We start from the raw sequence: 20,441 nt of genomic DNA on the forward strand, positions 1-20,441 counted from the left end.
TCAAATCTAACTTGGCATCTTGTATTTCTCTGGCAACCCTCCCACCTCCTGCCCCTCTTAGCCCCCTTGTCAGGCACTTTCAACAGGTAGACCGTGAGCCCCTACGGGCAGGGATCTTGTCTGTCTAGGCCACGGCTGGATGCCTAGCCCTCAGCAGAGAACCTGACATGAAGCAGGTGCTGGGGGGCAAGTAAACACCTATGGATCGGATGAGTGCGGGGGAACCTACCCGGAGCCAGGTGGGAGAACTGTGTGCAGAACTCTCAATTTCTGCGAAGACCAGCGCAAATTAGTGGGGAGACCGAGATGTACTTTTTAATTATTGTAAAGCAGCTGTGCGTTCCTGAGCACCCACCGGGCACCAAGCCTCACACTGTGTTTACACACATCACAACAGCTCTGTGGGGAAGCCATTCTTATGTAGGCTTTTGATGGGAAATTGAGGTTCAGAGAGGGGTTGTACCTGGTCCCAGGTCACACAGCCGGGAGCCCACGCAGGTCTTTCTCCAGTCAGGCCCAGGTGGTGCCACCCAGCGCCTCCCCAGCGTGTGAACCGGACCGTAGAGGCACGGGCTGCTTTATGGAGACCTTTGCTGGTGGGCACTGACTGTGGGACCGCTTATGCACCCCCTGAAGTGTGTGGGAGCCGTTTGTCCTCTCAGGTTATCCGGTTCCCATCAACCTCGTGTGTGCACGGTAAAGCCCGCGTCCCCCCGCGTTTGGTGCGAAGGAGACTCTCCTCCTCTCAGGAATTCAGCCTTAAGGAGCTCTGAATGAATGCCACTCTGCTGAATTAAGTCCCGATGAGGCAGAGAGGTGGCCGGTAATTGGTGAGGGGGCACCGGCTGGGCAGTGAGAAGGGACAGGAGTGCAAATCCCGCCCCCACCGTCTCCCGGCTCTGTGACTTCAGGCCAGCCACGGCCTTGGGTCCACTCTCTCTAAAGAGGGAGTTTAATGAACTCGGACCCCCCCCCAAAGCACCAAGAAGTGCCCACTGCTGCCACTGGAGGTGATTAGGGACAGGGCACGGTGCGGGGAGCCCGGGAGCCCTGTGCCCGGAGGCGGCACGTCGGCTCTGGTTCCTCTGTGGGGAACCGCTGAGAAGGGAAAACCGCCCGTGACTCGGGCCCAGGGCCCCTCTGTCTCTGTCAGGCAGAGGCTGGGCCTCCCTCTGACCTGCCTCCGTATTGAGGCTGGAGGCTCCCTCCTGCCTTCCAGGCTGCTAGTGAGCGTGTGTGGTGTGAGTGAGTGTGAGTAGTGTGAATGTGTGAATATGTGGTGTATGTTTGGACATAGTATGTGAGAGTGTGAGTGGTGTGAGTGCGTGTGAATGTGTGTGGTGGGAATGTGTGCGGTGTGAATTTGTGGTGTGTAAGTGTGTGAATGTCAGGTGTGTGTGTATGGATGTGTGAGTGGTGTGAGTGCGTGTGAATGTGTGTGAGTGTGTGGTGTAAGCACGTGTGTGAATATGTGTGTTGTGAGTGTGAGTGGTGTATGTTTGTAAGTGGTGTGTGAGTGTGTGAGTGTATGGGTGTGGTGTGAATGTGAGTGGCGTGAGTGTGTGTGGTGTGAGTGTGTGAGTGTGTGAATGTGTGTGTGAACGCGTGTGGTGTGAATGTGAGCGGTGTGTGTGTGTGTGGTGAGTGTGTGAGTGGTGTGAGAGAGTGTGTGTGTGAATGTGTGTGGTATGAATGTGAGTGGTGTGTGTCTGTATGTGGTGTGTGTGACTGAACGTGTGAGCGTGTGGTATACGCGATAAGGAGGGGGGACGGCAGTCTGGGCCCCCGCCATGTTTTCAGTTCATCACCTGACTAGGGAAGACTGGCTTCCTGGCTCCAGCAAGGGGGCTCTCCCGGCTATCACCATTGTCCCTCACAAGTGCTTGGAAGGAAGCGCACAGTCCCCCATGGCTCCCGAGGTGCCCCCAGGCTGGCCCCTGCCCCCATGCCCACCTGTCCGTCATCCCCCGCCCTCGCCGGGGCTGTGCCTTCCACCTGAGCTCCCTCTCCCCTGTGGCCGCTTCCTCCTCCCCCTTCCCCTGTCCCCAGAGAGGTGTCCCCAGCTCCCTGTTATGCCCCAGGCAGAATGGCACCTCCTCCGTCCTGCCCTCCGGGTCTGCTGGAAGAAGCAGTAAGTGGGCTGCGTCATGAAACTCATTTTTGTTTAGCGTGTCCCTTTCCAGGGAACACATTCGTCCATTCATTCGTTCCTTCACAAACCCCACGACGAACCACTGGGGAGGGCAGTGTCGCCAGGGACGCTGCCCCCACCCTCTTGGGTCCTGTCTCCAGCCAGGTGTGCGAGGGGTGGGCTGAGGGTGGGCGGGGCTGGGACGGCGCCGAGCAGGTGAGAACGGAAAGCCAACACCACCTGGCACTTTCTCTGGGGCCGTCCAATTCCAGGTCTCTGGGCTTTCTCCCGCACAGTCTCCTTTGTGGATGTTAAGAGATTAATATATGCAAATACCCTCTTCCTGTGGTGGTTTTAGCCTTGAACTCCGTGGATTAAGTTACTTGATTTAAATACATATTTGGGCACCCCTCCACATACACATATACATGTATAAATCCTAAACACTAAATAAAATCCCCTCATTTCCCATGTGCTGTAGAGCTTCTAATCCCAAGTCCTGTGGGCATTTCGAGAGTTAAGATGGTTCACGGGGGCTGCCGAGATTTTATTTGGAATATCAAATACCTGTAAAATACGGCATGCTCCTTAATGGGGCTTGCTAATACCAGCCGAAGGGGGACAGGGGATCAGGTGGGCACTGGAGGTGTGTGGGAGGGGGGTCTCTGGAGGGACGTGAGCAGGCGAGGAAGAAGGTGACTTTGTGAGGGCTGTCCAGTATCCAGGCAGGGCTCTGCTGGGATGGGGGAGTGACAAGGAAGGACAACTGGATTTGAACGCATCGGAGGCCTGGCCAAGACGTGTGGGGCCATTAGAAGCCTACAGGGAGGGTTTGTGAACAAAGTGTCCAAAGATGAGACCTGGAGCAAACTTTTTCCAAAGCCATTAGGGGGGTGGGTGGGTACCCCTTAGGGGGTGTGTTCCAGGGTCCTGGGTTTTGGGAAAGGCAGGGGGTGGGCTCTGACAGCAGGGCTGGAGGGGAGCAGATTGCCCAACAAATCCTGCCAGACGGGGACCTCAGCCACGGGGGAGGTCCTCAGGTTCATCTGGCGGATCACCTGCACATCCACAGCTGAAGGACAGAGCCCGGGCGTGGCCTTTGGGGGCGATGCTTCCCTTCCCTGAGCCCAGGTGGCCCTGGAGACACCCCCCCCAACCCCATGTTGTTCCTGGGGTTGCCTCTGCCTAGAGTTCCTCCCCACACATCAGGGTGGCTCACTCCCCTGCTCCTTCAAGGCTTGGCACAAACATCACTTCTTCAAGAATTCTATACCCAGAGCAACCTGCCCAGCCCCACCCCTGCATGGGCCACACCTGCTTGGGACCACCCCCACCCCGCCCCACACCTGTATGCGCCAGCCCCGCCCAGCCCCATCCCTGCCCACCCCATCCCCATACTCCCCACCCTGTGTGCCTCACTCCTGCTAGCTCCTCCCCTGCTCCCTCTACCCCTTCCAGCTCCACCCCTGCATGCCCCCACCCCTTACCCTGCTCCACTTGGTTTCCCTGTAGCACTTTTTCTTCTAATAAACTATCATTTATTTTTTATGATGTTTACTGATTACTCTCGCTCCCCACCTCTCCCTCCCCAACCCATCATCAGAATGTAAACTCCTTCAGGGGAGGGTCTGGGTTTGTTTTGTTGACTGAGGTGGCCCCAGGGCCCGGGAAAGGCCTGGCACAGAGTAGGTGCTCAGTAAATACCACGTTGCCTGGAGGAACTCAGCAAACATTGCCCGAATCCCTGGATCTGGCCCGAAGCCAGCCTATGAAAACAATTACAGCCTTTTGTACCAATAAACCACCCAACGACCCCCAGAGTCTGCAGCTCCTGGCTGAGCACCTCCTGCATAAGTGCTGACCTGAGGCCAAAGTTCTGCAGCAGGTGCAAAGGTGCATGAGGAAGACCCAGCCCAGCCTAGGGCAGAGCAAGTGGAGGTTCACACTCAGCCCCCGCCTTGGTGCCCAGCATGCTGCCCTTCCCTCCATGGGGTCACAGAAGGCTTCCCTGGTAGGGGACACGGACAGGGAAGTGGGACCTAACTTTCTTTTGCTGTGATATTTATTGAGTGCTCCAGCCTCCCTCGGCTCTGTCTGCGTGCGTGTCTTTTCATAGAAATTAAGAGGGGAAAACACCTTACCCAGAGATGTATCATTTCTAAAGCTCTTCTCGATAATCTGAATTTCCACCTTGCACCCTTTCCGTCTTAGCCCTCACTGCCTGTGCTCCATGGCTTCTGGTCAAAAAGCCTCTTCCTTTAAAATTTTTATAAAATTAAATCTGAAAATGACTATTTCACCTTTCTTCTTAGAGGATATTTTTTACTAGATATAAAATTCTTGGGTTGAAATAATTTTTTTCCTTCCTCTTAAAAAAAAACTTTGTATTTTGAAATAATTACAGATTCACAGGCAGTTTCAAAATAGCATGGTGAGATCTGTGTCCCCCCAGTTAGTTTCCCCCAATAGTGATATGTGAGTTTTGCTATTGTAAAACCAAGTACGCCAAGCACGACGCGAGTATGTAGTTCACACGCACAGACTCCTGTGACTACGGTGGAAATCAAGACACAGAACATTCCATCACCACAAAGATTCCCTCTCATAGTCCCCTTCCTTGGCACACACGACCCCTGCCCCCTGCCCCGTCCCCTGGCAACCACTCATCCATTCTCTGTCTGTACAATTTTGTCATTTAGAGAATGTGACATAACTGAAGCTATACAGCATGTGACCTTTTCAAAATGCCTTTTTCACTCAGCGTGATGCCCCTGGGATCCATCCAGCCTGCGGTGTGTTCCTTTTTTCTTGCTGCGTACTATTCCGTTATTTGTTTAACCATCCCCCCCCCCCCCCGACAGGCATTCTGGTCGGTTCCAGTTTGGGGCTATCACCAATAAAACTTCCATGAACATTCACGTGCAGGAATTAGTGTGGATAGACGTTTCCATTTCTCTGGTCTAAATGCCCAGAAGCTTGATCGCAAAGTTGTAGAGTCCACGTGTGCTTAGTTTTTTGGAAAAAAACTACCAACTCTGTTGCAGAGTGGTTGTACTATATTTCATTCCCACCACCCATGCAGGAATGACCTAGTTTCTCAGCATCCTCACCAGTTTTTGATGTTGTCACTATTTTGTTTTCTGGGTTTTTTGTTTTTGTTTTAATTTAGGCTGTTCTAGTAGGTGTGTAGTGACATCTCATAGTGGCTTAAATTTGTGTTTCCCTAACGACCAACGATATAGCACATCTTTTTTATGTGCCTTCTTGTCATTCATCTATCTTCTTCAGTGAAATATATCCTCAGTGTTCTGCCCATTTTCTACTTGGGTTGTTGGTGATTTTTTTTTTTTTTTTTTTTTTGCTATTAAGTTTTGAGAATCCGTTGTACGATCTGGATACAAGTTCTTGGTTAGAGAGCTGATCTGCAAACATTTTCTCCATGTCTGTAGCTTGTCTTTTCACCCTCTTAACAAGGTCTTTGGCAGAGCAAGCGTTTTCGATTTTGATTAAGTCCGATTTACCAATTCTTTTTCTTTTTTTTTAAGATTTTATTTATTTATTTGACAGGGAGAGACACAGTGAGAGAGGGAGCACAAGCAGGGGGAGTGGGAGAGGGAGAAGCAGGCTTCCTGCAGAGCAGGGAGCCCGATGCGGGGCTGGATCCCAGGACCCTGGGGATCATGACCCGAGCCGAAGGCAGACGCTTAACGACTGAGCCACCCAGGTGCCCCTACCAATTCTTTTTCTATGACAGGTTATGCTTTTTGTGATAAATCTAAGAACTCCTTGTGTAGCCCTAGATACTGAACATTATCTCCTATGGTCTCCTTTTTTAAAAAAGTCTTATAATTTTACGTTTAAGTCTGCAATCCATTCAGACTTAGTTTTTGTATAACACGTGAGGTTCAGTTTTTCTTTCTCTCTCTCTCTCTTTTTTTTTTCCGTCTGTGGCTATCCAATTTCTCCCGCACACTTTGTTGAAAGGCTAACCATCATCCATTGGATTAGTTTGCACCTTTGTACGAAAAATCATTTGGATGTATTTGTGTATTTGCTGATTCTCTGTTCTGTTCCACTGACCTATGCGTTTATTCCTCCACCAGCACTACAGTCTTGATCGTGGTAGCTGATATTGTTTTAAAAGTGGGGAGGGTGATTCTTCTCACTTCTTTTTCAAAATTGTTTTAGGTATCCTAATTCCTTTGATTTTCCGTATAAATTTTATAACAATATTGCCTATATTTTAAAAATACCGTGCTTGGCTTTGGATGGGAATTGTGCTAAACTTACATACCAATTTGGGGACAACTGACACTTTACTGTGCTGATGCTTCCAATCCATGAACACAAATTCTCTCTCCATTTATTTAGATTTTTAAGGGGCACCTGCGTGGCTCAGTTGGTTAAGCATCTGACTCTTAATCTCAGCTCAGGTCTTGGTCTCAGGGTCGTGAGTTCAAGCCCTGCATTGGGCTCTGTGCTGGGTGTGGAAGCTATTTAAAAAAAACAACCACAAATTTTTAAAAACTTCCTTCATCAGTGTTTTGTAATTTTCAACATATAAGTTCTGTACGTGTTTTGTTATTTATAGCTAAGGATTTCATTTTTTTGGAATGATTATAAATGGTGTTATATTTTACATTTCAGTTTCCATGTATTCGATGCTCACATATAGATGTACGATTGATTTTTTTGTGTCTTGATCTTGTACTCTGTGATCTGGATGAATTCATTTATTAGTTCTGGGAGATTTTTTTTTTTTTTGTAGCTTTTTTGAGATTTTCTACATAGACAATCATGTCATCGGCGAATAGGGACATTTTTATTTCTTGCCTCCTGATCTGTATGCCTCTTATTTTCTTTTCGTATGTTATTGCTTTGGCTAGAGTTTCTAGCACTAAGCATAGATTTCGGGAGTGGGCATCCTTTCCTTGTTCTCAGCCATAGGGGGAAAGCATTTACTCTTTCACCATTTTTAAAAAAGATTTTATTTAGTCATTTGAGACACAGAGATACAGAGAGAGAGAGAGAGAGAGCACACACAAGCACACACAAACAGGGGGAGAGGGAGAGGGAGAAGCAGACTCCCTGTTGAGCCAGGAGCCTGATGTGGGGCTCGATCCCAGGACCCTGAGATTATGACCAGAGCCGAAGGCAGACGCTTAACCATCTGAGCCACCCAGGTGCCCCTACTCTTTCACCATTAAGTATAATGTTAGTTGTAGATTTTTGGGGGATATGTTCTTTATTGAGTGGGGAAAGTCCCCCTCTACTCCTAGTTTTCTTTGAGTTTTCTCATGATTGGGTGTTGGATTCTGTCAAGCATTTTTTTTCTGCATTAATTACTACGCTCATGTGATTTGTCTTCTTTAGCCTGTTATACACTGGGTTGCAGTGATTGATTTCAAATATTGAACCAGTCTTACATCTCTAGAATAAGCCCCACTGGATTGAGATATATAATTCTTTTTATGTATTGCCAAATTCTGTTTGCTTATATTTTGTTAAGGATTTCTGCATCTCTGTTCATTATGGATATTGGTCTGTAGTCTTGGTCTGGTTTGGTATCAGGGTAACACTGCACTCATAAAATGAATCGGAAGTGTTCCCTTCTTTTATGAATTCCATTTCTTTAATGGTTACAGTGTTATTCAAATGATTTATTTCAGATTGGGTGAGTTGTGATAGTTTGTGCTTTCTAAAGAATTGGTCCATTTCATCTAAGTTGTCAAATTTATATGTATGGAGCTGTCCACAATATTCCTCACTGCCCTTTTGATGTCTTCAGGGTCTGTAGAGTACCTCCTCTGCCATTCATGATATTGATAATCTGTCTCTTCTCTCTCTTTTTTTTCTTTGTCAGTCTTGTTAGAAGTTTCTTTTTTTTTTTTTTAAGATTTTATTTATTTATTTGACAGAGCGAGACACAGCGAGAGAGCGAACACAAGCAGGGGGAGTGGGAGAGGGAGAAGCAGGCTTCCTGCGGAGCAGGGAGTCCGATGTGGGGCTCGATCCCAGGACCCCGGGATCACGACCTGAGCCGAAGGCAGACACTTAACGACTGAACCACCCAGGCGCCCCTTGTTAGAGGTTTCTTGACTTTATTGATCTTTTCCAAAAACTAGCTCTTTGTTTCTGTGATTTTTTTCTATTCTTTTTCTTATTTTAATTTTATTTATATTTGCTTCTATACTTATTTCTTTTATTTTGTTCTTTTTCTAGTTTCTTTATTTTTTTTTATTTTTTTAAGATTTTATTTATTTGAGAGAGAGAATGAGATAGAGCATGAGAGGGGGGAGGGTCAGAGGGAGAAGCAGACTCCCCGTTGAGCAGGGACCCTGATGTGGGACTCGATCCCGGGACTCCAGGATCATGACCTGAGCCGAAGGCAGTTGCTTAACCAACTGAGCCACCGAGGCGCCCTTTCTAGTTTCTTTAAAAACAAAACAAAACAAAACAAAACATAATACTATTAGGTCAAAACTGGATTTAAAGTTCATACTTTGCAGGGGGGATATTTCATTCACATAGAATTTTTCCTAAAGTCTAGTTTCATAAGGTGTGAGGTTGGATGAATGATCTGAGACTTTCTATCTTTCTAATGTAAACATTTGGTACTATAAATTTCCCTCACATCACTGCTTTAGCTGCATCCCACAGATTTTGATATGTTGTGCTTTAGTTGTCATCCAGAAGTATGTATTTTTTCAGTTTCTTTTGAGACTCCTTCTTTGATCTATAGATAATCTTGAGATGCATTGTTTAGTTTCCAAGTATTCAGAGACTTTTCTGTTCTCTTTCTGTTACTGATTTCTACTTTGATTCCCTTATGGTCAAAGAACACACCCTGGCTTCAATTCTTTTAAATTTGTTGAGATTTCCCACATACCACCTGCCCCCACACATGTATAGTCTCACCCATATTCAACACCCCCCAGCACAGTGGTACATATATTACAATTGATGAACCTACATTGACTCATTGTTATCACCCAAAGTCCATGGCTTACATCAGGGTTCACTCTTGGTATTGTATATTCTATGGGTTTGGACAAATGTATGACGAGATGTATCTACCATTATAGTATCATGTAGACTATTTTCACTTCCCTAAAAATCCTCTGTGCTCCATCTATTCGTCCTTCCCTCCCTTCACCCCTGGCAACCATTGATCTTTTTACTGTCTCCATACTTTGCCTTTTCCAGAATGTTGTATAGTTTGAATCATACAGTATGTAGGCTTTGCAGATTGTCTTCTTTCACTTAGGAATATGCATTTATGTTTCATCCATGTCTTTTCATGGTTTGATGGCTCACTTTTTTTTTTACCACTGAAATAATATTCCATTGTCTGAATGTACCACAGTTTATTTATCCATTCACCTACTGAAGGGCATCTTTGTTGCTTCCAAGTCTTGGCAAGTATGAATAAGGCTGCCATAAACATCTATGTGCACGTTCTGTGTGGACCGTAAGCTTTCAACTCCTTTGGATAAATATCAAGGAGCACGATTTCTGTATCACATGATAAAAATGTGTTTAGTTTTATAAGAAACCTGCAAACTGTTTTCCAAAGTGGCTGTACCATTCTGAATTCCCACTGGTGATGAATGGGAGTTCCTGCTGCTCCTCATCCTCACCAGCATTTGGTGTGAATGTTCTGGATTTGGGCTATTCCGATAGGTGTGGAGGGGTAAAAAGGAAATGTTTACAAATTCCATTTGTAATAACACAAAAAGCATAAATGCTTGGTAGTAAATTTACCAAAACAATGAAATTAAAGAAATCCTAAGATAATAGAAAGAAAGAGTATGTTCACGGGTCGGAAAATTCAGTGTTGTGAAGAGGTCAGTTCCCTTCCATTGACCTGTAGATCTAGCACAATCCCAATTAATAATCCCAGCAGCCTTGGGAAGCACATACATTGTCAAACTGATTCTAATATTTATATAGAAATTTAGGGGGCTTGGGTGGCTCAGTCGGGTAAGTGTCTGATCTCGGGGTCCTGGGATCAAGTCCTGCATAGGGACTTTTTTTTTTTTAGATTTTATTTATTTGACAAAGAGACACAGCAAGAGAGGGAACACAAGCAGGGGGAGTGGGAGAGGGAGAAGCAGGCTTCCCGCGGAGCAGGGAGCCCGATGCGGGGCTCCATCCCAGGACCCTGGGATCATGACCTGAGCCGAAGGTAGACGCTTAACAACTGAACCACCCAGGCACCCCAATAAATAAAATCTTTAAAAAAAATTTTTTTTAAAGGACATAAAGTAGCCAAAAACTTGCTGTGAGCTGGGGAACTCACATTCTTTGGTTTCAAGACTAAGGGATCAAGGCAAAACAAACAGATTAATGTAACTCTTAGTGAGTCCAGCAGCAGACCCATGCTTACACAGCATGTTGATTTTTGACCAAGGGGCCAAAGCATTTCAATGGGGAAAAGAAGTCTTTTGGACCAATGGTGCCAGAACAACTGGATGTCCACATTGAGAAAAATGAGACTTGATCCTTGCTTCACATTATACACAACATTTAACTCAAGATGGATCATAGAACTACATGTAAAAACCAAAACTATAAAGCCTCTAGAAGAAAACATAGGGAAAAAAAATCTTCATAACCTGTGAGCTGGCCAAAATTTCTTAGGTGGGACCCAGAAAGCATCAGCCATAAAAGATATCGACAATTTGCCTTCTTCACAATTGAAAACTTCTGCTTACTGTTAAGAAAATGAAGGGGTGGGGCATGCCTGGCTGGCTCACTCAGTAGGGTATGCAACTCTTGATCTCGGGGTCGTGAGTTCAAGACCCACGTTGGGCGTGGAATCTACTTTAAAAAAATTAAATAAGTAAATAAATAGTTATTTAAAAAAAAGAAAACGAAGGGGGAAACCACATACTTGGAGAAAACATTGCAAAATGTATATCTGATAAAGGGCTGGTATCTGGATTATATAGATAAGTCTAATCAAAGGGCACATGCCCAATTAAAAATGGTCAAAAGATTTGAACAGACACTTCACAAAAGTATGTATGCAGAAGGCCAGTGAGCACATTTATTTTTTTTAAAAGACTTTATTTATTTATTTGAGAGAGAGAGCGGGAGAGAGCACAAGCAGGGGGAACAGTAGAGGCAGAGGGAGAAGCAGGCTCCCCCCACTAAGTGATCCCAGGACCCCGGGATCATGACCTGAGCCCAAGGCGGACACTTAATCACCTGAGCCATCCAGGCACCCCCAGTGAGCACATTTAAAAGTGCTCAACATCCTTTGTTATTTGGGAAATGCAAATTAAAGTCCATGAGATACTACTATGGCATCTCATGATTAAGAGAGTTTATGGTTAACATTTTAAATGATTGACAACACCAAATATTGGGAAGGACACGGAAAAACCAGCTCTCAGAAATTGCTGATGGGGACGCAAAATGTTACAAGTACTCTGGAAGAGTTTCCCTGGTTTTCTATAAAGTAAAACATAGACCTACCCTATAATCCAGCAATTCCAGGTTTAGATATTTTCTCGAAAGAAATAAGTGCATATGTTCACAAAGAGATTTGTATGTGAATGTTTATAGCAGCTCTTTAATACCCCCGCAATTGGAAACAACCCAAATGTCCATTAACAACCCAAATGTCCAAACACAATTTGTATGTAATGGAGAATATACTATGGGATACTACTCATCAATAAGATGGGAATGAACTATCAGCACACAACGCAGAGGACTCACACAGACATTACGCTGAATGAAAAAAGCCAGACACCAAAAAGCACAAACTGTATGATTCTATTTATAGGAAGTTCTGGAACAGGCCCCAAAATATTCCGCGGTGAAAATCAGAATATTGGTTGCCTTTGGGGTTGCAGGATCGTCTGGGAAGACACAAAGGTACTTTGGGGGATGATGGAAAGTTTCTACGGCTTGATAAGGGTATGGGTTACATAGGCGTCTGCAGTGGTCAAAACGCATAAAATTGTACACATGAGATTTATGCATTTCACCATGTGTCCATTTTACCTTAAAACACCCTGAACCATTAACAAATGAAGATTCAAGAGGACACTAAACCAGTCAGCAGGCATTACGGCAGAATCATGGCCCCCGTGGACACGTCCCCCAGGTCTGCAAAGAACCCACAGTTGGTTGGTTCCCTCTTCTTGGCCATCCTCATGCCTGGCTGGGGCAGAGTTCTTCGCTGCACTCACGGTACCTGCTGGAAGAGGCCAAGTTCTCCCACCTGCGGACGCCACTGGCCCGTGGCACCTGCCAGAGCCTTGCTTTGCCTCTCAGCAGCTGGGATCCGCGGATGAACCGTCCTCCGTTACCAAAGCCCAACATTACTTCCCAGTCACCCTCTCCCTGGGCACCTTCAGGCCCCAGCAGGTGAGAAGCCACTGGCCTGCTCCCCCCCGCCCCCAGTCAGAACTGGGCTGGAAAACGGGGCGCCTTGGTTCTAGTCACAGCTTTGTGACCATTTCCCTGCGAAAATCGGAGCACATCTGTTCATAAGCCACCAAATATTCATTGAGCCCCTACCACGCGCCAGGCCCTGTTTTAGGTTCTTGGGACAGCCCTGCCCACACCTGATTTTAGGCCAGGGGACCTGTTTCAGACAGCCTCCCAGAGTTGCAAGGTCATGAATTTGTGTTGTTTTAGGCCATGGAGTTGGTGGGAATTTGTTACTGCAGCCCTAAGAAACAAAAACACTGACTTCAACAGTAAGCCCAATATATAAGCAGATAATCCATGATGGGTTAGAAGGTGATGGGCCAATAATTCTGGAATCTTCTTTGCCTTAGAGGAAGGTGGTTCTGGGGATGAATGTTTGCTTGCACACATAGTAATTGGGCAACCAGTGTATGACAATTCTGTGAGCTCCTCTAAAGAAGCCTTTGTTTATCGTGAGGAGGGCACCTGCGTACAGTGATAAAATTCTGTTGCACTTTTAAGTAAAAATAAAATCCAGAGGGCAAACCACTTTGTACTTATGCAGAGTTTCATTGTATTAAAATGTGCAAATGATCGCCCGTAGAACACCCCTATTTACAGGATGGGGAGACTGAGGCACCAGAAGGAACAGCAACCTGACCCAGGGCTGTGCGGTGAGATGGTGGCATCTCGCCTCCACTGGGCTGACAGTGGGGTCTGGGTTTCCTCTCCACGTGAGAATCGCAGCTTCTCTCTTGCACACCAGGCAAAGGCACCGTGCCTGCTCGTACACCATCCCCCCAGAGAAGCCACCCAGCCTGAGTGCGCTGCTGGCGTCAGGCTGTCCAAGCTGGCGGGATGGGAGAGCCCACAGAAGCCTCGCCCTGCCACCCCCATGGCTCGCGATGCATCTCAGCTTCTTCGCTTTCCTCTCCCATGAATGCCTTTTCCTTGTTTAGCCAACCCACGTGTCTTTTCAGGAAGCACCCCATCCCTTTTCCTTTCCTCGGAAACCCTGTAGCTCCCCATGTCCCACAGAAACACCAAGCTTCCTTGGGGGCTGGAGAAACAGGGGTGGGAGACAGGTGTCACCTGGGAGAACAGAGGGAGCGTAGCTGTCGCTGGGGCCCCTGAACTCCTGTCCTACAGTAGAAGGGAGAGCCTGGCGCCAAGGGCTGCAGAAGCCAGCTGGGAGATGGAGGGTCTGAATCTGCTTGGAGGCGGACACAGTTCTCAGGACTCATTTGTTCCTGCAGGCAGCTCACCACCTCTGTCCTCATGCAGGCTCCCGGATGCAGGACCTTGCTCAGCTTCATGTCACTCTCACCCAGCGCCGGCTGGACAAACATGAGCAGGATTTAGGAAGAGGTCTGGTACTCCTCTTTCAAAGCACTTGCCACAATTAGATAATCCTATCACTTCTGCTTGCTCAGAATCCCAGTCTTGTTTGCTGACACTGAGGCCAGCCTCAGGGGATCAGTCACGGTCAGTCCAAACCACTCATGGCAATCTTGCCCCCCATTTTTAATGCTTGGGATGGAGTGAGCATGCAACCCAATTCTGGTCAATAGGATAGAGAGGGAAGTCTGCTGGGTGCTTTGGGGAAGATTCCCTCCCCCACCCTGCCCCATGTCACTCTCATAGAGAGCTGTTCTGGATGCTGGGGGGTGAGGATGTGATGCCTGGAACTGTGGCAGCTTCCTTGCAATAATGAGGTGACAATTGTGAGGTTAAAAAAACTTCAGGGACAATAGGGTGAAAGGGCAGAAGGCACCAGTTGATATGTCAGTCTATGTGGCCAAGGAATTTTGAAGATGTGATTGAGTCAAAACTCTTAATCTTGACTCTTGAGGAGCCTGGGTGGCTCAGTCGGTTAAGCGGTGACTCTTGATTTCGGGTCAGATCATGATCTCAGGGTTGTGAGACCGAGCGCCAGATCAGACTCTGTGCTAAGTGTGGAGGCTGCTTAAGATTCTCTCTCTTTCCCTCTGCCCCTGCCCCTCCCCCCTCTAAAAAAATTCGTAATCTTGCACTCTTAAGCCACTGGACCGACCCAGTACTACTTCTTATCCCAGAAATTCTTTTAATGATTTATTTATCTATTTGAGAGGGGGGAGGGGCAGAGGGAGAGAAACCTCAAGCTGACTCCCAGCTGAACTCAGAGCCTGACATGGGGCTCAATCCCAGGAGCCATGAGATCAAGACCTGAGCCGAAATCGGGAGTCCAACAGGCTCAACTGACTGAGCCACCCAGGGGCCCCCATCCCAGTAGTTCTTGAATAAACTTTATGATTCAAGCCACTCAGAGTCAGGTGTTCTGTTATGGGTAGCAACAAAAGTGTTCAAGTGCACACCTACTCTTTTACCAAAACCATCAACAACTCTCCATCCGACTTAGCACAAGGACTAAAAGCCTTAGCCCCACCCCCAAAGCCTGTGCCTAACTTTTCCAGCCATACCTCATCTCGTCTCCCCTTTGCTCACTCTGTTCCCACAACACTGACTTCGAGTTTTGTCTTCTGACTCACCAGGCTCGTCTCCCCCTGGGGGCCTTGGCACGTGCTGCCTCCCAGCATCACCTGGTCAACTTGTGTAGATCCTTCTGGTCTCAGTTTGTATGGCTCTAAGGGAGGCCCGCCCTGTCTCTTCTGGCCCCCATCTCCTTTGGGATTCTGTGTTTATTTACGACCTTACCTGGTAAGTCTCCCCTACCAGAATGAGAGCTTTATCACGGCTGGCATTAAGTCTGCGTTTTTCCCACGGAAGCCCCGGCATGAGGCCTCTTGAGCCCAGAGCAAGTGCACAGTTGTGTTTTTTGAATGAATGAATGGTTCGTGGATCACTATCATACTGTGTGTGTCCTCTGCTGGACTTCGAAGGGCAGCACTGGGAATACCTCCCCCAGCTAGCACGCAGCCTTCCTTCCCTGGCCAGCCCCTACATTCTGTTAGCACTTGATTCATTTGCTTACAAGTCTGACACACACGCGCACACACACATACACACCACTGTATTCATCTGTTGCTACATAACAACCCCCAAACACACAGTAGCTGAAAACAACAACAAACATTTATTATCTCACTGTTTGTGTGGGTCAGACATTTGGAAGCAGTTTAACCGGGTGGTTTTGGCTTGGAGTCTCTTCGAAGATTGCAGTCAGGTGTCAGCGGGGACAGCAGTCAGGGAAGGCTTGATGAGCCTTCTCCAGAGAAGCTCCATCCAACGAGGCTCGAGTGCAGGCCTGGCAAGCCCTTGGCCTTGCACAGGGCTGCCTGAGGGTCCTCCCAGCATGGTGGCTGGCTTCCTCCAGAGTGAGCAATCCAAGGGAGCAAGGCGGAAGGCACAGTACCCGCTGTGACTTAGCCTTGGAAGTCACGTATTGTCACATACGGTCAGCTCCGTTCGGCTTTATTGGTCACGAAACAAAGGCGGGAATACCCAGAGGGGCCATCTTGGAAGCTGGCTGCCAGGGCCTTAAGCTCCTTCAGAGCAGCCCTGCCTTATTCACCTTGGGTCTCCCTGGGCCCTCTGGGCAGGGGTGGGGGGTAGAGTCCAGGCTCAACAAGAATCTGTTGGAAGAATTAATGAATGAATACATTATCTTGCAATAATGAATAGAGTGTCTTACGATAACAGCACCTGCATCTTAGGGCCATTGTAAATGGGATAACGTATGGCGTCCTGAGCCCATGTAAGGAGCTCTGTACCAGCTCCTTATTGTTACTGAAGGAACTGTCTAATCAAATCTGGTGCCCAGAGAAGGTGTCATTTCTTGCGATTCATGTCATCCATTCAGCCCAGCACCAGTGAACCGGGGGTATGGAAGGTGAGTGATGGGTGGGGGGATTTGGGGAGAGAGAGAGAGATGACTGCTCCCAACCCTCTAGGTGCTGATGAGAAAGGATCTAACGATTAAGGGTTTTGCTGTGAATACATGGAATGAATGAATCGATGGATGGATGGATGGATGAATCACTGTATTGGGATTCCTTGCTTGACAGTGACATTCTGTCTCCTTGGTGTCTCCTGGTCCCAGACAGGACTTGGGAAACAGGGTGCTGGGCAGAGCTGCTGCAGCCAAGCCTGGGAAGGGCAGGGGCCAGAGTGCTAGGAAAAACGTGTTCTTTGGGGCAAGGGGAAGTGTCAGAAAATGTGAATGGTGTCCAATGGCCCCTGTGTCACTTGCTGGGATTGTCCATGGACCCAGACATCTTCTTGCTGATGCTGGTGGTCGGCAGTGGGGTGATCTCCCAGGTGTCTTCTCGGGGGATCGGGTGACTCCCTCCCCAGCCCATGGTGCGATCCCCCCCCCCCACCTGCCCCAGGAGAGGCTAAATGTCGTTTTTGCACCATCTGGACTCCATGGAAACCGCCCAGACTCAGTTAATCCCTGCTTCCCTGGCTTTAGGCAAACCAGGTGGATGAGAACCTCTGGAAGCACAGTTAAGGTAAAAATGCTTTTCAGCCTCAGCCCTGTGCATTAAGCGTCAGGGGCTCTCACCTGTTGCTGTTTAACGTAGCGAGTGGATGTTGCTCAATGCAGCCTCTTGTTTCTGTCTAAGCACTGTGAGGTCTTGGGCAGAACATGTCTGCACTAAGTCTGGTGGTAGGGAACTAACGGGGGGCCCTGGATGCCTCTCCGTGGGAGGCAGGGGCTGCTGAGAAGCTCCAGTGCTGAGCCACAGACACGAGACCCTGGACAAATGGCCCAGCCTCTCTGAGCCTCTGAGTTTCCCCATCGGAAGAGTAGGGGTGGGCACCACAGCATGTCCGAAGGCTGGGAGGACGAAGGGCGCCCGGCACTCAGCCTGGTCGTGGCACACAGCAGACGCCCCGGATGACCACTATGATGGATGTCACCAGGCACGAGGTTAACAAACCAACCCAAGATTTGCAAAGCCCTGGTGGGTGGCAGAGGCACTCCCCGCCCTCGCTCTGGGCTGGACCCCCACCCCCCGGAAGCAGCCACGAGTATGACATAGACCCTGTATGTCGGTCTGGAGGGGGCCTGCAGACGTAGGACAGATCAATTACACCACGGTGTGGGGCCTCGAAGCTCTCCATCTGAGTGTTTATTGCTTGGACAATGGGGGGCGGGAGCCCAAAAGACCAAACCAACATCGTGATGAAAGAGAAGGGGACAGGGCCGGGCACGTGCTGTCATGGGAGTCAGACAGAATCCTCCTGACTCAGTGTTTTCAGCCGGTGCCAGGGGAGGGAAGGCCTCCTGGGGAGTTTATCCAGAGGCCTGGAGACAAAGGAGAGTGGGGCCGGGTCTCAGGATCAGAGAGTGGGGCTGGGCTCGAGGGCAAGAGAGCTTGCTGTGGGACCTTGGGTAAGAAGTCAACCTCCCTTTGCCTCAGTCGCCCCTTCTGTAAAATGGGCATGATGGAGATAACAGCTCCTCCACCTCTCAGGGAGCTGGTGAGGAAGAAAAGAACGACCACGGGGGCTAGGGCCAGAGCCTGGAGTGATGGGCTCCATATTCATGTTTCATCAGTGAATAAATGTCCTGCCCAGCCGCGGGTGTGGCTCGGATGCCCACAGGCCTGTGGTTCAAGTCAGGGGCGACTCCCCTTCTCTCGTCTCCTCCTGCATCCCCACCCTGCCTGAGGGAGGGTGTGCCAAACAAAGCATTAACCCCAGTGACCATCTGAGCCCCCAGACCAGTGATCTGGGCCCATCTCTTCATTTCCCAGGGGACGGTGCCTCCTCCCTGCGCTCCAGGTTCTGGAAGTCTGAGAAATCAGTGTCAGACTTCTGCAGCCCAGAGCTCAGTGATATGTCTGCCACACAAGAGGACAGGGGTCAAGGGGGTGGGGGGCAGGGGAGACAGGGGGACAGGGCTGTCCCAGCAGCACCAGAACTGAGCCACCTTTCTGAACGCCGACCCCAAGGGGCTGTGTGGCCCCTACAGGGGGCACTTCCTTGCTCCTCAGCGACATTAGGGACACGACCCCAACAGTGCTTATCTGTAGGGGTGAGGGTCCCCTCCCCCATCCAGAGATTGGTCTGGGAATCGCCCCTCACAGCCCTGCACCCTGCCCTCCCCATCGGCCTTAGTCAGCCTTCAGTGGGAGAAACAGAACCACAGATCTGCGTGAAGAGACTGATTGCAGGGCGCTGGCTATGCAGCCGGGGGGGTGGCGGACAAGTGGGGGAACCTGAAGAGAAGGCGGGGCTGGGGGGGCCGGGGGGGGGGCCGGGGTGCCTGGGCGGCCGCTGCTGAGCTCCCGCAGGCAGAACTCCTTCCCCGTGAGTGGAGGCTCAGCTCTGCCCTGGTCTTCCAAGTGATGGAGGCGGGCCCACCCAGAATCTCCGGAACAACCTCCCTCACTTCAGGGCAACCGATTATGGGCTGTAATCACATCTACATGGAACCTTCCGGGCGACCCAGAGATGAGCGTTTGATTGAGGAACTGGGGACTGCTGTGTTGATCCTGACATCACACCATCCCTCCTCTGTCTGCGGTTTCTAGCTCCTTCTGCCGGGGTGGGGTGAGGTTGGCAGCCCTCCCAGCTCTCCTGCAGTGAATTCTCACCTGGACCCTCAGCCCTTGGCCCCAGCTCCTCCTCCCGCTGCACGTCCCTTGCTTGTGCAATGTCCCTTCACCAGCCTGGGCAAGCCCCATGTGAGCCCAGCCTGGCGTGGAGCAAGCAGCTCGCCTCGCTGCCCTCAGGGAGCCACCAGCCTCCTGGGGCAGCGAGCAGAGCCCGGAACACCAGTCCGCTGGGTGCTTGGGTTTAGCGGGCCCTGCAGCCATGCTCTGGGCTGGATTCCCCGCTTAGGTCGCAGCTCTGGGCTGCAGGAAACCAGCCCCGTGATTGTTTTGTTTCGATTGCACAATCCTGGCTCGGGAGGCCGGAGCGGACATCTGCTGTTTTGGCCGGCCCAGGACCCACGCCCCTCTTTCTGGCAAAAGCCCCCCAGTTGCCTCACGGGGAATTCCCCTCATGTGCGCAGCCTGGGGAGTGGGCTGTCAGTCCAGATGCCCCTGTCCTTCCCTGCCAAGGGGCGGGTCTGCAGCCCTGGCTAGGTCGTTAGCCCTCCTTCCCTGAGGACGAGGGACTCATTCCTCATCCTGATGGCCAGTCCCTGAGAGTGGTCACCGAGTCCCCCCCGCTCCCCAAGATGCCCACGATCGTGTGTCCTCACTGGGGTCTGCTTGCCTCTCCTGCATCTCCTTCCCTTCTGAGCTCTTCCTCAATCTGGCAACGGAGCCCTTCTCCACTCAAGGTGAACAGCCCAATGCTGGGGCTTACGATCACAGAAACCTGACTGACTGGAATTGAAGGGCTCTGCCCCAACTCACTGTGTGACCCTGAGCCAGATGCCCCCTCTCTGAGCCTCAGTCTCTCCACCTGCCTGTCTCAGTGCTGACATCCCATGACCCCATGGCTGGTCTGGCCACTGCAGCTGACTGGGGGCACCACTGCCACTGTCATGGCTCAGCTGAGGCCTTCTCTGCCGTGGCCCTGGGGTCTCTGGGGCATGCTTGGGGGAGGGGAGATGCTGGCTGGAGAATCCTTGTTCTTCCTCCTACTGTGTGTGTGTGTGTGTGTGTGTGTGTAGGGGGTGCAGAAGGATCAATGCACCTGGTACTGAGGCCCTGCTAAGTCCCAAACACAGTCAGCTCTGCAGAGCTAAGCTGCTGCTTTAATACCAGAGTGGTCTGTCTCTCTTTAAACCATTCTGCCTCAAATTTTTGAGAATCTGGTGAAAGCTCTGGATGCTCCCTTAAACCAGAAAACTCTCCATCCATGTCTCTTCTCTCTTTCTCTTTCTCTCTCTCCCTCAGTCTCTGTCTCCATCTCTGTCTCTCTGTCTTTCTCTCTCTTTCTCTCTCTCTCTCTCTCTCTCACACACACACACACACAC

This window comes from Eumetopias jubatus, unplaced genomic scaffold, assembly GCF_037043125.1.
Source record: "Eumetopias jubatus isolate StellerSeaLion01/CBP00866 unplaced genomic scaffold, mEumJub1_p1.0 scaffold_15, whole genome shotgun sequence".
Lineage (NCBI taxonomy): Eukaryota > Metazoa > Chordata > Mammalia > Carnivora > Otariidae > Eumetopias > Eumetopias jubatus.